This window comes from Physella acuta, unplaced genomic scaffold (genome assembly GCF_028476545.2).
Source record: "Physella acuta isolate Inbredline_101_S28 unplaced genomic scaffold, ASM2847654v3 ptg001216l, whole genome shotgun sequence".
NCBI lineage: Eukaryota > Metazoa > Mollusca > Gastropoda > Physidae > Physella > Physella acuta.
The window spans coordinates 70873-86781 of record NW_026732733.1 but is presented as its reverse complement, the minus strand read 5'-3'; the positions used below and the strand labels follow the sequence as shown (position 1 = coordinate 86781).

The following is a 15909-nucleotide window of genomic DNA, read 5'->3' as shown; positions in this document are numbered from 1 at the left end:
TGTTGCGACGTCACACTTTTGCATTATAAAAAAGCCATGTTAGAAATCGAATTTTAGACGTTATTTCGCGTTTTAGATAACTGTTTTAATAAATTGTAATAGTTTAGACAAGATTTTAGAAAAATATCGATGTTTTAAAAAAAATTCAACTGCAATTTTGAGGGGGGTTGTAGGTTGAGGTTTGACGTCATTTTAGGGGGGGGGGGGGGGGGATCTGGATTTTTGTGACGACGTGTGACGGAGGGGAGGGGGGGAGGTAAAAATCGCCAAAAAAGCGTGACGTCATTTATGGATGACCCCTAATGTGAAAGTGAGGATTATAATTAAGGACAATACAAGAACTAAATATATAATCAGTTTTTATGTTTCCATCAACACTAGCATTGAGAACTAAATATATAATCAGTTTTTATGTTTCCATCAACACTAGCATTGAGAACTAAATATATAATCAGTTTTTATGTTTCCATCAACACTAGCATTGAGAACTAAATATATAATCAGTTTTTATGTTTCCATTAACACTAGCATGGGGTAATTAACCTTTTGATCTACATTGAGTCAGTATAACAAAAACGTAATCAAGAAGATCTAGCCATCAGTAAAATGACAAAACAATTTGCGCATTAAAGAAGAGACAAACCGACCAAATAGACACAACGGGGAATAACTGCGCACAGGGGAAGTAAATTCAAATCTGAGGGATAACTGCATCCATAATACATGAGACGGGTGGCAGACAGTAAAGGGAGACAACACAAAACAATAGCAAGGGGACGTCACTATGCGAGTACGATTATCGAAAGAATGTGTTGCATAATTAAACGGGGAATTGTGTGCCTTTGTAGCGTTGCTTTAATGTTTTCCCACGTGTGTTTTAAGTGATAAATCTGTGTCTCCGTTTTTATAGTTCTGTGGCTGCCTGTGTCTACAGCGTTAATCCAAGACCTCACTAAGAGCATCTCACGTGAACGAAAGTCGTTCTCCTAGTAGCTTTACACCTTTACAAATATTAAAAATAAAGCTTAGACTAAATATTTCAACGTTTTATTTTTTTCCCCAGAATTTCTGTAAAAAAGTTTGTTAATGCAGTGAACTTGAAAACGCTATTCTTACCTTTTGTGACGAAATTTTTTGTTTACATTTGAACATCCGACTTGAAGCCTGGACTTTGTTTAGTCGTCGTTTGGTCATATTGACTTAGAAATTTAAACTTTGTTTCAGCTTTTTAATGAAGACTGCCATTAGTTTTATGCTATACTCTTCTGGTAAATGTTTTGATTCATTAATTTTGAAAGTGTTTGTTTTAAAATCTAGCGGTTTTTTTGTGATACAATAAAAATTGGGTTAAAATCAATACTTCTACGCGCATTTTCAGCAGTTCTCACATTTTTAAATATTTCGCTAACTTGGCTATGTTGCAACAACACTATTTTTTTAAAAATATTATTTAGTTATCTAATTTCGTTACTTAGCCAAATGTGTATCCATTTTATTTTTAAAAAGTAATACTTGAGGTATTTTATATGATTTGTATGGTTACATATATTTTCATAGCATAACAAACTGATAAATGTTGGCTCTTTGTCGGGATACGGTGGCTCTTGGGATACGGTGGCTCTTGGGATATGGTGGCTCTTCGGATACGGTGGCTCTTGGGACACGGTGGCTCTTGGGACACGGTGGCTCTTGGGACACGGTGGCTCTTGGGACACGGTGGATCTTGGGATACGGTGGCTCTTGGGATACGGTGGCTCTTGGGATACGGTGGCTCTTGGGATACGGTGGTTATCGGACGGGTTGGGGGATCTTGGACGCGATATGGTGGCTCTCTTAATAGGGATGTGGTGGCTCATTGACGGGATACGGTGGCTCTTAGACGGGATCCGATGGCTCTTGTGATACGGTAGTTCTTGGACGGTATACGGTGGCTCTTGGGATACGGTGGCTCATTGACAGGATAGGGTGGCCTTTGGATGGGATCCAAGAGTACTTGGACGGTGTATTGGTGTTTGCTGCCTCTCATGCTATAGATGGCTAATGCAAAAGCCACCCATACCCCACAATAACCCAGCCATATCCCCCCATAACCCCGCCATACACCCCCCCACCACCCATCAAATAACCCGGCTATATCCCCCACCCCACTAGAATAACCCAGCCATATCCCCCCATAACCCCGCCATACCCCACCACCCATCAAATAACCCGGCTATACCCCTACCCCACTGGAATAACCCGGCCATAACCCCCCCCCCCCCTCCCCCCATAACCCGGACATAACCCCCCATACCCCATGCGGTCATGTTCCGAACCACATAATCACCGCACGCCCGGGCCCTGTCCATACCTATTAGACATTCATGGAATCAAACCGCACGTATGTTCCAGACCTCGACCTCTCTGTTAACCCTTCAGCAGGGGCGATAACCGTGTACGTGACTGAGGAGTTATTGCCCTCTATCCCAACTCTGCTATACTCTAGCTAAAACGTCAGTTTTAAATACGTTGTTGTTTTGTTTTGTTTTACAATAAAATTCAATCAGATACTAATGTAGCGACTGACACAAAAGTATCCGTTATATTATGGATGGTATTGATTTTCTGTTGACTCAGTGTTAGTTCCATTACATATCAATAGCTTCATGTGAATCGTAGCTTGCCTACAACAAACTTTTTGTCCTGGAACAATTTAATTTGATGCCTCGTTTACATTTATGGAACGGATACCCAACAACGCTTGTTATAAATCTGATGTAAAAAAAAATCGGTTGATATCCTGTATCTGCTGATGTCGCAAAACAAATGTCGTAAAGATAATTTTATAAAAACATTGTCGTAAAATTGATGAAGTTTCTTTAGTCATGAGAACTCTAATCAATTTCAAATAGAATGCTATAACAAAATGTTATACCCATAAATACATATTATAATTCTAAAAAATATTTTTTTATTTAACTTAATAAGTATTAATAAAATATTTTTTCCAAAAAATATTATTTTTACAAAAAAAAAAAAAAAAAAAAAAAAAAGATCTTTGACGTCTAGAGCTGAATGTGAGACAAACAATAACTTTGACGCGTGCCTTGTAATATGGCACGTGCTGTGATTGGGATTCCCGATTTTTTTAAGCAGATTAATTTAGTCTGGGCTATTCAGCTGTTCACTACAGTGTGTATGGCGATGATTCTACTTCATCCATGGTACTTTATACATTTTGATTAAATATAATATTGTACGGTGTAGTTTTGGACTGTGTTATGAATTTCTCAATACTATTTACGGTACATTATATTTATGGGACTGCGTGGTCGAATGGTAGAGCTTCCGTATGCTAACCAGAAAGTCTCGAATTCGGATCCCAGGGTAGAGTCTGTAGCACGTCGTTTGGTCCACCCAATGAGTACCTGAATCACGTTTGAGAAAAAAAAACGCAGTTGGGCATAGTGTTGACCGCACTGTCCCCGTGTATGCCGAGTTTATTGAAGCAGGCGCACTCTACTTCCTCTCCCCCATTTGTCTTGGGCACGAACGGGAAAAGGTAATAATATTATTATACAGTATTGTATAGACTGCATAGTATTGTACTCATTGGTATTGTAAAGTACTGCATATATTACCCTACTGTATTGTATGGCACTGTGAGCTGAGCGCAAAGCGTTGAGTCTGTAGCTGTCCTATACAATCCAACGGGAGCAGGGCATTTCCCACCCCCCACCCCGGACAGGGTTAGAGTTAGAGTTAGGGCTAGGGCTAGGGCTAGAGCTGGGGCTGGGGCTGGGGCTGGGGCTGGGGCTGAGGCTAGGGCTGGGGTTGGGGTTGGGGTTGGGGTTGGGGTTGGGATTAGGGTTAGGGTTAGGGTTAGGGTTAGGGTTAGGGTTAGGGTTAGGGTTAGGGTTAGGGTTAGGGTTAGGGTTAGGGTTAGGGTTAGGGTTAGGGTTAGGGTTAGGGCTAGGGCTAGAGCTAGGGTTAGGGTTAGGGTTAGGCTTAAACCAATGTCTAGCGTTGGTTTTGGTTTTGTGTTAAGTTTTAGGCTAAGGTGGATGCTTAGGTTTTGGTCTTTTTCTTAAGGTTAGGATTAAAGTTGTATATAGGTATAGGATTATAGTTAGAGTTGGGATTCTATCTTTAGAGGGGGGAGTAATTCCCCAGGGTGGTAATTGACAGGAGGGTAATTGCTCCGGGGGTTAATACGATGGGATGTCGGGGGGGGGGGGTAATTTCCAGGGGGGGGGGGGGTGCGTAATATCCTGTAGCCCAATCCAAAATCCACACGCAATTATCCACTACGTCAACAAAACATACACTACTAAAAACGAAAAGAAAGTATCGATCCACTCCATGCACATACGGACAAACCCATTTCACATATGCCATATAACGGGTAACATAATCCACACGCTATACATACATAAATAACATATTGTCCCTATTGATCTCACACAAAACAGTAGAGAGTGATTCAACAAACTACACATAAGAATCCTTTTAAAGCCATGTAAACATTGAAGCTAAATCATCATATTGATCCAGCACTCACACAAACTTATACACGAATATACCACATAATTTACAGGCCACGTACATTAAACCACATAATATACAGACCACATACATCAAACCACGTGATCCACAGACCACATACATCAAACCACATAATCAACAGACCACATACATCAAACCACATTATCCACAGACCACATACATCAAACCACATTATCCACAGACCACATACATCAAACCATATAACCCACAAGCCACCTACATCAAACCACATAATCCACATGCCACATATATCAAACCACATAATCCACACACCATACATCAAACCACATAATCCACAGACCACATACAACAAACCACACCAAAAAAAAAATCAACCTACGACTATCCATCTCACATACTAACTACCCCACAAATGACCCATACGACCCACGACCCACAAACAACCAATTTCCTATATTGAACCACCAGCGTACGACCTAATCCACTAATGTCTGGAATAACCCAATGCCTCACACGACCTCACCAAACTAGCACTAAAGCTGCTCACCAATGCTACATTCGTTTCGTTTTCTGCCAGCTGATTTGAATTATTTTTTATGTGTTGGCTTATTATGTAACCGTTTCTTCTATTATTTACGTCCAGTTGCTGATTAGTATTTAGATCACGAAACTAAGGTAATATATGGGCGCATGAGCACTTAGTTTCTGATACAATTGGTGCATCTAATTCCTTAAATTTGTTTTTTGTTTATTTTAATGCCATGAATGACAAGTTTGTACTAGGCTACGCTTTCAAATGTACAAGCTAGTTTATAAAGGAACGGCGTGGCCTAGCAGTAGAGCGCTAGAATGCTAACCCAAAAGTCTCGAGTTCGAACTCGGGTTCAAGTCAGTAGAGCGTCAATGAGCCCACCCGGCTCTGACGGGCACCTAACCCATGTTAGGGAAAGCAAGGCTGACCACACTATCCCTTCACATGCCAAGGCCTCTGAAGTAGATGAACTCTACCGCTAGGCCACGCAGTCCCATAGAGTCAGTCAGTGGCGTAGCGAGGTTGGGTGTCACCAGGTGAGGCACTTAATGGTGTCACCCCCGAGAAACTTTCGATTTCCACCCCCCCTCAAGTTTTTCTCTATATAATCTACTATTTTTTGCCTTGTGCCACCCCCCTAAATGGTGTCACCCGGTGCGGTCCGCACCCCCCCCCCCCCCCCCACCCCCTCGCTACGCCTCTGGAGTCAGTGAATTGTTAAGGCTAACGTTGTTTTTAAGTTTAATTTATTTCATTCTACCTCACCCACGACAAATCGCTTCCATATATCCAGACGTTTTTTCATTTATTTGTTTTAGATATATACTCAATCTTGCCCTAGATACTGAAAAAAACCTCATTGTAAAAAAATGTGTTTCCATGCTTTTTAACATTAATTTGCAACAAGTTTATTTCATCAAGTTATTAAAAATGTTTTGAAAAAAAAATATTTAAAGGCTCGTTGTGAATTTTTATCTTTAAATTGAATAAGAACAGTCTGGTTCTGAGGAAGCAAAATATCTATAGAAATGTATTATAGGGTTGTTAATTCTACTACTTAAACACATCTGAGCTAACAGCATAATATTATGGTGTTTTTTTTTCTCTATGTATCTTCTCCATCTGAGCGGAAAATCCCGCTCTCCCTGTATTTCAGTGTAAAACAGCGCGTCACCTTGTCAAGTTGAACACGAAAGTAATCCCGCAGAAATCTCCAGAACTTTCCCCTGGCTCCCGCTATCTCCCCCGTGTCGTTCTGCCAAACACAATAGACGCGCACCTGGAATGACAGGTAGCGCCTTTTCCCATTTACCTGCGGCCTACCAACCTCAACGTGGAATCTGCAGGTGCTAACCGCTAGTAAAAGACAAGGGTGGAATGTTTGTCTCAAGTGGTGGGTAATAACAAGCCTGCGACGTTTATGTAGGGTTCATATATATATATATATATATATATATATATATATATATATATATATATATATATATATATATATATATATATATATATGTATATATATATATATATATATATATATATATATATATATATATATATATATGTATACATTTATATATACATATATGTGTATGTGTGTGTGTGTGTGTTTGTAATATATATCTTTGAGTGCTTTAAAGTATTGTTAATATGACTTAAAATGTAACGAAATTGAAAACAGACATTCTTATTAAAAAAGACATCTAATTTATCACCTAAAATAGTTAAGGATTTTAAAAAATATAATAGGAATTTTTTTTTCTCGTTATGTTTTTATTATTCTGGAAGTAATTTATTTAATTTTGCTTTGTTTCTTAAACTAATTTATGGTTTAGAAATAATTTCATCTGTGATATCTAACGTCATGACTATTTTTACTTAAAAAATAAAGTGAACTTTATACATCTCTTAATACAATTTTATACTTGTATTTTGCATTATAGGTATGGCTAAAATAAAGCGGTAGAGAGCTGGACTGCTAACCCGTAAGTCTCGAGTTCGAATCCGGGTTCAAGTCAGTAGACCGTACCTGAGTCCACCCAACTCTGATGAGTACCAAACTCACGTTAGGGAAAGTAAAGGCGGCTGGACATAGTGCTGACCACACTATCTCTTCATATGCCAAGGTCACAGAAACAAGTGAACTCTACTTCACTTGCCCTATAGACCGTCAGGTTTGAAAGGGAAATTTTATTTACTTTTACTTAATACAATTTTATTCTTGTATTTTGCATTGTAGGTATGGCTTCTCTAAGTAGTTTATTCAGAGGAAGACTTATTTTCGAAACGTCATCTTGTACGTAGGTGCAAGTTTTATCTTTTATCTTTCATTAAATTAATTGTTAACAGCCTAATAATTATACACACGAACACACAAATGACAATAGCAAAAATTAAAAGAAAAAAATCTAATTAATGAACTGGTAAATGAATTACTTAAATACTTAACCCACGGTTAATAATGTTTCTCGTTACCTCTCGGGTTAAACGATAAAAGATAAGCCAATGTAAGTCACCTTTGTTTTGGTTTCGTGTTTTTACTTTCTCGTATATACGAAGTATAGAGAAAGTATTGTAATCGTGCACAAAAATCACTTGAAATTTTAACAATTTTCACCGTATTACACCTCAGTCCTTCATCACATCCGAAGTATAGAGGACTTATTTTAATCGGGCAAAAATTATCAATCCAGATTTATCAAAATTAAGAGGTTTTATGCGTAATCCAGTCTGAAAAACTGGGCTTTGCAATTCTGTCCGTATGTCTGTGTGTCTGTGTGTGTGTGTCCGTGTGTAAACACGATAACTTGAGTACCGTTACAGCTAGGTTGATGAAATTTCATATATAAGTATTTTATCAAAATCGTAGATCCGTATCAACTTTTGAGCGATTTCCGATAACCGGAAGTGGTACTTTTTCTACTTTGAATTTTTCAAAAGCATATAACTTGAGTACTATTTCAGATAGATAAATGAAATTTCACATGTCAGTAAAAGATCTAATTCTCTACCTTCTCTCAAATTTTGAGTAATTTCCGTTGAACGGAAGTAGTAATTTACGCTACTTCCGATTTCTCAAAAAACTAATGTAAATTTATTAAGTACTAATACTATTGCGCACTATTATACACACCTTTATTAGGCGTTCGCTTGGTGCGCAATTGTTTTTTACTGAGATTCTATTCAATTTTTAAAAGTTTAAGTATTTAAAATGGATTAAAAATCATAACTATATCCCAAGTTACCATCCCCTGTTGTTTTATATAAGAATGTTCGAGAAAGTTTAGGGGAGATCACTACCGGTTTATTTTTTTCTACAATGTTTTTTTTTACACAAAGGGGAAGCACTGACATTAACCAAGGGGGAGCTACTCGCGTCACACACGATCCCAAAATGCTCCAGTGACGTCAAATCTATTTTTGGAGCTCCAAAATTTCCAGAAAAACGTATGTTGAAGTGAGTGGCATCGAAGCAGATTTTTGGCTCAATGAATATGGCTCGCCCGGGGCTAGGCAATATTTGTGTTGGCTTTAGAAGGGTCTACAGACTCGATAGCCGGTTATTTTCGCTTGATGTCTAGCAGACGACACAAATATTGGGAGATGAAAGTTAAGTACATGTATCATGATGCATACACATATGCATACACGTACACACAGAGGCGTAGCGAAGGTGGGGGTTACATATATCCCCGGGCGCCGACCCTAGGAGCGCCAAAATGGGTTGGGAAAAAATTAAAAGATAAATTTGTGCAGCAGATTTGAATTATAATCATAACAAATATAGTGGGGGGGGGGGCGCCAAATTGAAAGTTTGTCCCCGGGCTCCGTGAGGGGTCGCTACGTCTCTGCGTACACAGGCGTATTTAAAATGTAGAAATAGAGCGCAAGACTGCAAACCCAAAAGTCTCTCGTTCGGATTGGGTTTCAAGTCAGTAGAACGTTCCTGTGTCCACTCAGCTCTGGTGGGTACCTGACTCACGTTAGGGAAACAAAGGCTGGGCATAGTGCATTATCCCCTTGTATGCATGGGTCATTGAAACAGATTAACTCTACTTCAGTTGCCCCTATATATGTATATATATATATATATATATATATATATATATATATATATATATATATATATATATATATATATATATATATATATATATATATATATGGTATATACATATATATATGGTGTATATAAATATATATATATATATGTGGTGTATATAAACATATTTATTTAAATACACCACGGGCGTAGTAATCTACGCCAGTTATTTTTCTTTTAAATCTAAACGTCAGTCTATAAATGTTAAATTCTTATGGCAAGCCATCACCTTCTGGAAGTCAGTTTACAATTATTAACCTCCTAATTGTCAGCCTGTGATTTGCAGGCAATAACAAACAACTAAATCACCCTCTGACGGCGGTCATTAAGTTGTTAATTTAAACTTACCGCCTCCACAACAAACAAGGTCTATCAGTTATTTTCAGTCGGGCAAAAAACAATTAGCCTCGCGAGCCAATCAATAACCTCAAACCGAGCACATTTAATTAGTTTGGTTAAAACAAAGTGGGAAAAGAATCAAAACAAAAAAACAAGTTTACAAAGATCAGCGAAATAATGTTTAGATGACCAATGTGGTGTGTTCTACTCTTCTAAGCTGCATACAATGGTCTAAGTAAAGTTATCCATTCATCTAAAGTTTAGATTATAAACTATTTATACGTCAGATGCCCTAGAGTATACAGCGGTTAGAGAAATGAAATTCAAGAGATGTTTACTAGAAGTATTCATTTGTAAACAACAAAAAAGTGTTATTTATATATAACAGTAAGACTTCAACATTTAATGTGCTGGTGAATTTGACTCATAGCTTCAGCATTAACTGTAACATCAGCGGAACTTTTCAGCTGGCCCATAGCAAACACTATACCAGCGGCAAGACTAGGATAATACATCACCTCACCTCTCCAACACCAGCAACTCACCATCACCACCTCACCATCACCACCTCACCATCACCACCTCACCAACACTACCTCACCAACACTACCTGTCCAACAACTTCGCCTCACCAACACCATATTACCAACACCACCTCACCAACACTACCTCACCAACACCACCAACATCACCACATTAACACCACCTCACCAACACCATATCACCAACACCACCAACACCACCACATTAACACCACCTCAAAAACACTACCAACATCACCTCACCAACACCACCTCACTAAAATCACATCACCAACACCATTTCACCAACACCAACCGATCAACACCTTCTAATCAACATCACATGGCTAACACCAGATGACAACCTTGAACCAGTTTCAACCCCGTGGCAATGAAATGACATACCATGACAGGCCATGAAATGACAGGTCATGAAATGACATACCATGAAATGACAGATCATGAAATGACAACCATGAAATGACACGGCTATCCTAGACTCAACAACCCTTCTCAAGCAACGCCTACTTCTAGTAAAAGGCTTCCTGGATGTCTTCTACACAAAGTATTCTCGTGAACGTCTTAGAGACTCAAGTGCTATCCAGGCTAGTCCTACACAGAAACTGATCTCCAGACTCAATATATTCCCCCAACAGACAAGTTTTTACCAGACTTGAGGAATATTTCGCATCAAAACTAACGCTTATACTTCTTCTTTCGAGCCGTTTTTTTTTCTTTTTCGTTTTTTTTTTTTTTTTTTATTATGACTACAGTATTTTTTCGTGCATTTTTTATTTAAGGCACATTTTTTTCTTACTCCTGTAAGTAGTCTAGACCTCAAGCAAACGTCGATATTAGTAATACAACTCAACAGACTTCATTGGAAAATGTCCAAAATATTTGGAGCTTTCATTTCAGTAAATATGTATTTTTTATAGTTTTTTTTATAGTTTTTTTTTTCTTTTTTTTAACTTTCTACATTTTAAATCCTTGTTCTGATTTTCAATTCTGTTAGTTTTTATGTTACATTTAATTTTAACTGATTTAAAAAAAAGACAGTAAAGATAAACACTCAAATTAACGTCGTTTTACAGAATTCCTCATTTCTAAATACTTAGCAAGACTAGTGTCAAAAAAAATCTACTACTAAAACTAATCAAACCCGAACTTTTAAAAATAACATATTGAGACATATTTGAGACTATTTTACTTGTACCGTTACTCTAGTTCTAACTCTAGCCCAAGTCCTTTCTCTTGCCTTGACCACAACAGTGACAGTATTCATGTTAAAATTATCTTCAATTCATCATAACACTGTCTTGTCATTTTCGATAGAACATAAAAGTTTTAAAAACGAAATCAACTGGTTACGGTATCGCAATCAGCGATTCCTACTCTACGAATACGGAATACAGCACATCGATACCGCCCCCAGGCTTGACCCAGAATGTAAATACTGTACAATTACATTGTAGACCCCTTTGTTTCTATTTTGATCCCACCGGTAGATAGAGACCCCTGGCGTTTGATAACTGGAGTGATAATCTTAAACTTTCTCATAGGAGAGCTGCAGAGACGAAAAATATAAACATCCGGTTAGCTGGATGAAGAAATCGAAACAAGACTACAAATATTTTTTGGAACTTAAACACGCGTTCTAAGGAATGGTAGTTCTTAAACCGATTTTGAAATTATAAAACCTAAAAACTCCGTAGTTTTCATATCTGAAACTTAGATAGTAGGCTACTACCCTCTGTTAAGTTATGGGAAACTTAAATATGAATTATCCTTCCATCCACAAACTATAACTAGCCTATGACAAACAGGAACAAACAAAAATTACCGCACTTTATCCATCAAACTAATGGAGTCAGCATTTACATTTTCATTATTATTTAACTAACCCGAAGAACATCAATCTTCGTTGATTTTCTTTTTATACCGACCACATACTTAATTGCTGTTAAACCCATAAGTATAGCACATGGGTCGGCAACCTGCGGCCCTCGAGCCGCATGCGGCTCTTTTGATATCAAAATGCGGCTCTCCAGCTCCTTGAACAAATACTAATAATCTTAATCAAAAAATAAAATATTTGAAATAAAAAAAATTGTTAGTGGCTCTTTAAAACCAGGGAAATTTTGAAAATTGTAACTTTTGGCTCTTCCGCTTCTAAAGGTTTCCGTTCCTGATATAGCATATTAAATAACACAATTTTTTTTATTTTTTTTTTGGACTGGTACTATTTATTACTCAATTCATTACAAATGATTTTAATCTTCCTCCTCCTCTTCATCATCTTGATTAATCTGGAAATATCTCAGTTCAAAGGCCTCTTTTGAGGAAGCTACCACACGCAACCAATCTCTCAGATTGTGTTTCTTCAAATATTTCTGTTAGATACTTGAGGTATCTTTTGGAGATTGGAATCTAACTGGTTAAATTGATTTTGTTTTTCTGAAGCTCAAGGGAAACATTATTTCCAAAGTTGCCAGTTTTCCCTTCAACCTTGATACGCTCTTGTAAGTATTTCTCAAATGTTCCTACATCCATAACACCATCTTCAACAGGATGAGTGTAGTCGATTGTGTACCTTAGGGTGGTCTTTTTCTTTCTGCCACCTTTATTGGACAGGACCTTGCATGGACGTTTAACTGTCTTGGCTGGCATGGCGATCGGCGTGGAACGTAAAAGGAAGAACTTTTAGTAATAAATAACACTTTTTTTTTTTTTTTTTTTTTAAATAAATGAAAAAGCCTGGAAATTGCCTTAGTAATAAATAACACAAAATAAGATAATTGTTCATCAATTACAATAATCAAGTAATCCATCCTTGACGTAGCTAATATAAATATAAAAATAAGAATCTACAACACTACCTGTTACTAGAAATGAGTATAATGTTGCGTCTTAAAAACAGGTTAGTGTAGAAAGGAAACAAAATAATATTCCACTGAACACAGTAAAACTTCATCATATTTTATTTTAAATTATAATAACCAGGCGCCATTTAAACGACAGTCTCGTAATCTCTAGAGCTTGTTGATAAATTAACGTCTGTTCGGGGTTACCTCCCCTGTATTGAAAAACCCATTGCCACCATCAGTTACCGGACGGAGTACTCCCCCCTGATTCAAGACAGATAACCCACTGGAGAGCCCATCTCTCTTCTTATTGTTTGCTCTATTGGATTTTTTTTAGGTGGGGGGGGGGTATGTTGAGTAATGTTGTAGCAAGGATATGTTGTGTAATGTCGTAGAGAGGATATGTTGTGTAATATTGTAACAAGGATATGTTATGTAATGTTGTAACAAGGGTATGTTATGTGATATTGTAGAAAGGATATGTTGTGTAATGTAGCAAGGATATGTTGTGTAATATTGTAGAAAGGATATGTTGTGTAATGTAGAAGGGATATTTTGTGTAATATTGTAGAAAGGATATGTTGTGTAATGTAGCAAGGATATGTTGTGTAATGTTGTAACAATGATATGTTGTGTAATGTTGTAGGTAGGATATAGTGTGTAATGTTGTAGCGAGGATATATTGCGTAATGTTGTAGCTAGGATATGTTATGTAATGTTGTAGCTAGGATATGTTGTTTAATGTTATAACAAGGATATGTTGTGTAATGATGTAACAAGGATATTTTGTGTAATCTTGTAGTAAGGATATTTTTTGTAATGCAGTAGTAGCAAGGATATTTTGTGTGAAATTGTATATACTTATCATCTTCTAGAAGAATAAATTACAATCAGACACTATTTTTGGTTGGTATTTGTAAAGGTTTAACACTCATACACATATGTGTATGTTGCTTTTAAAAATGTCAAGTCATAAACCGTTGTTGTAATTTATAAAGGGTGTATAATGATAGACATTCGTCGAATTATAAAACGGCTTTTACAATCATACACATTTTTTATGTTGAAATATTTTAAACATCCTTTATAATTGGATGTTATAAAAGTTGTGTACCAAAACAATACTGAGGAAAGGTGTCCACGTAGATGTTGGTGACCTAGAGGTTCTACGAGTAGAAACATTTTTGTTAACAAAACTCTCACTGTGTCTATGTCTCTACAGTGTTACAGTGTTCATGGATTTCACCGTTGTTGATACTCTAGATAAGAAAAGGGGAGGAGGGGTTAGGGGAGACAATTACACGACATCTGGAGAAGAATCATAAAAAAAAGGGAAATAAAGGTCAACAGGGTGATCACCCTTGACATTTAAACTCTAGCGCAACTTTTATTTTTATTTCTAACACTCCGATGAAAGCGAAGAAGAAGAATTATTGACAATGTTACACTCTAGACCTAGCTATTTACTTTCGTTAATGCTATTCTTTTTTTTTTCTATGTGCTTTTCAAATTATACATGTTAATTTTTCTATTCTAATTCAGTTCTAAATACAATGTTTAATTGTCATATGTAAATTACATGCTAATGAGCCGGACGCGCCTGAATCTGAAATGTTTGTTTTGTCATTTTGCCTCTGGTTCATACCACGTGTGCAACGTTTAAACTTTCTACACGTGAGTCATTTGGGATCATTAATTCATCAATTTAAATTATTACTTTTTTTATTTTCCTAACTATTTATACAATACCCCCTCTCATAAATCCCCATGATAAATCAAACTTATCCCATGATTATACATGTATTCTTTGGACTATTCAAGTTATCCTTTTATTCATCTGCACCTTTATATTATCAACTACTCCATGCTTCATTCATCAGATTATGCATTCATCAACTATACTTTCGTTCATCAATTAATATTTTATATTTTATTGTATACAACTTACTATTCATACAGCTATCTTCAAATACCACTTACTATTCAAACAACAATCCTTACATACAGCTCACTATTCATACAACTTTATTTACATACAACTAACTATTCACACAACTATCTTTACAGACAATTAACTATTTACATTACTATCTAAGTTTCTCTAAATAGCAAAACAAAACATCATATTTTCCAATTCCATGTAAAACAACAAATCAACCCTTCCAACCAGTCTTCCCCATCTCCCCAGCCTCCAGACGAAAATTTTCCACACAAGTTAACGACAATGGTCAGTGACCCCCACCTCTCCCCCCTCCCTCCCTCCCTCCCACCACTCAGCCTCATTCTGATTATCTGCCGATGCATCCCACGGCCCTGTACCCCACCCCTAATTCTATATTGTCAATCAGCTCTAGAATGTTCCATGTTAAAAATAACTTACAAATCTTCGTTACAAAAAAATAAAAGTTACTGAACTTGTGTTGTTTTCAGAAGCCCGCAAGGAAGCCTCGAGGGTGAGGGCTGGTGGGAGGGGGGGGGGGTCAGGCGTCCAGGGTGAGGGGTGGGGGGGTCAGGCCTCGAGAGTGAGGGGTGGTGGTGGTGGTGAGGGGGGTGTCAGGCCTCGAGAGGGAGGGTTGGAGGTGGTGGTGGTGGCGGGGGGCATGCCTCGAGGGTGAGGGGTGGGATGGGGGTCAGGTCTCGAGGGGTGGGGTGGGGATCAGGTCTCGAGGGTGAGGGGTGGGGGTCAGGTCTCCAGAGAGTGAGGGGTGGGGGTCAGGACGAGATTAGTTTTCAATTGTTGGTGGCGACGACATGCCTCTGTCTTTTATTTTCCTGTTTGTTTGTTTGTTAGCGTGTTCGTCAGTGTGTTGCGCCTAATGTTGGTTCTGTGCTGCCCGGGTTGGCGATAACGGTGTCTCAAGGGTTGGCAGCAACGTTGTGTCTGTCTGTCAAAGGTTGTCTTTCACGGGTTGTCTGTCACGGGTTATCACTGGTGGTCTGTTACGGGTTGTCTGTCACAGGTTGTCACTAGTGGTCTGTCACAGGTTGTCTGTCACAGGTTGTCTGTCACAGGTTGTCTGTCACGGGTTGTCTGTCACGGGTTGTCTG

General features: G+C 37.8%; 1 pseudogene; it reads right to left on the bottom strand.

The window, feature by feature from the left end:
* Positions 1-12211: 12211 nt before the first annotated feature.
* Positions 12212-12685, bottom strand: LOC131957166 (large ribosomal subunit protein eL22-like; annotated as a pseudogene).
* Positions 12686-15909: the final 3224 nt, after the last annotated feature.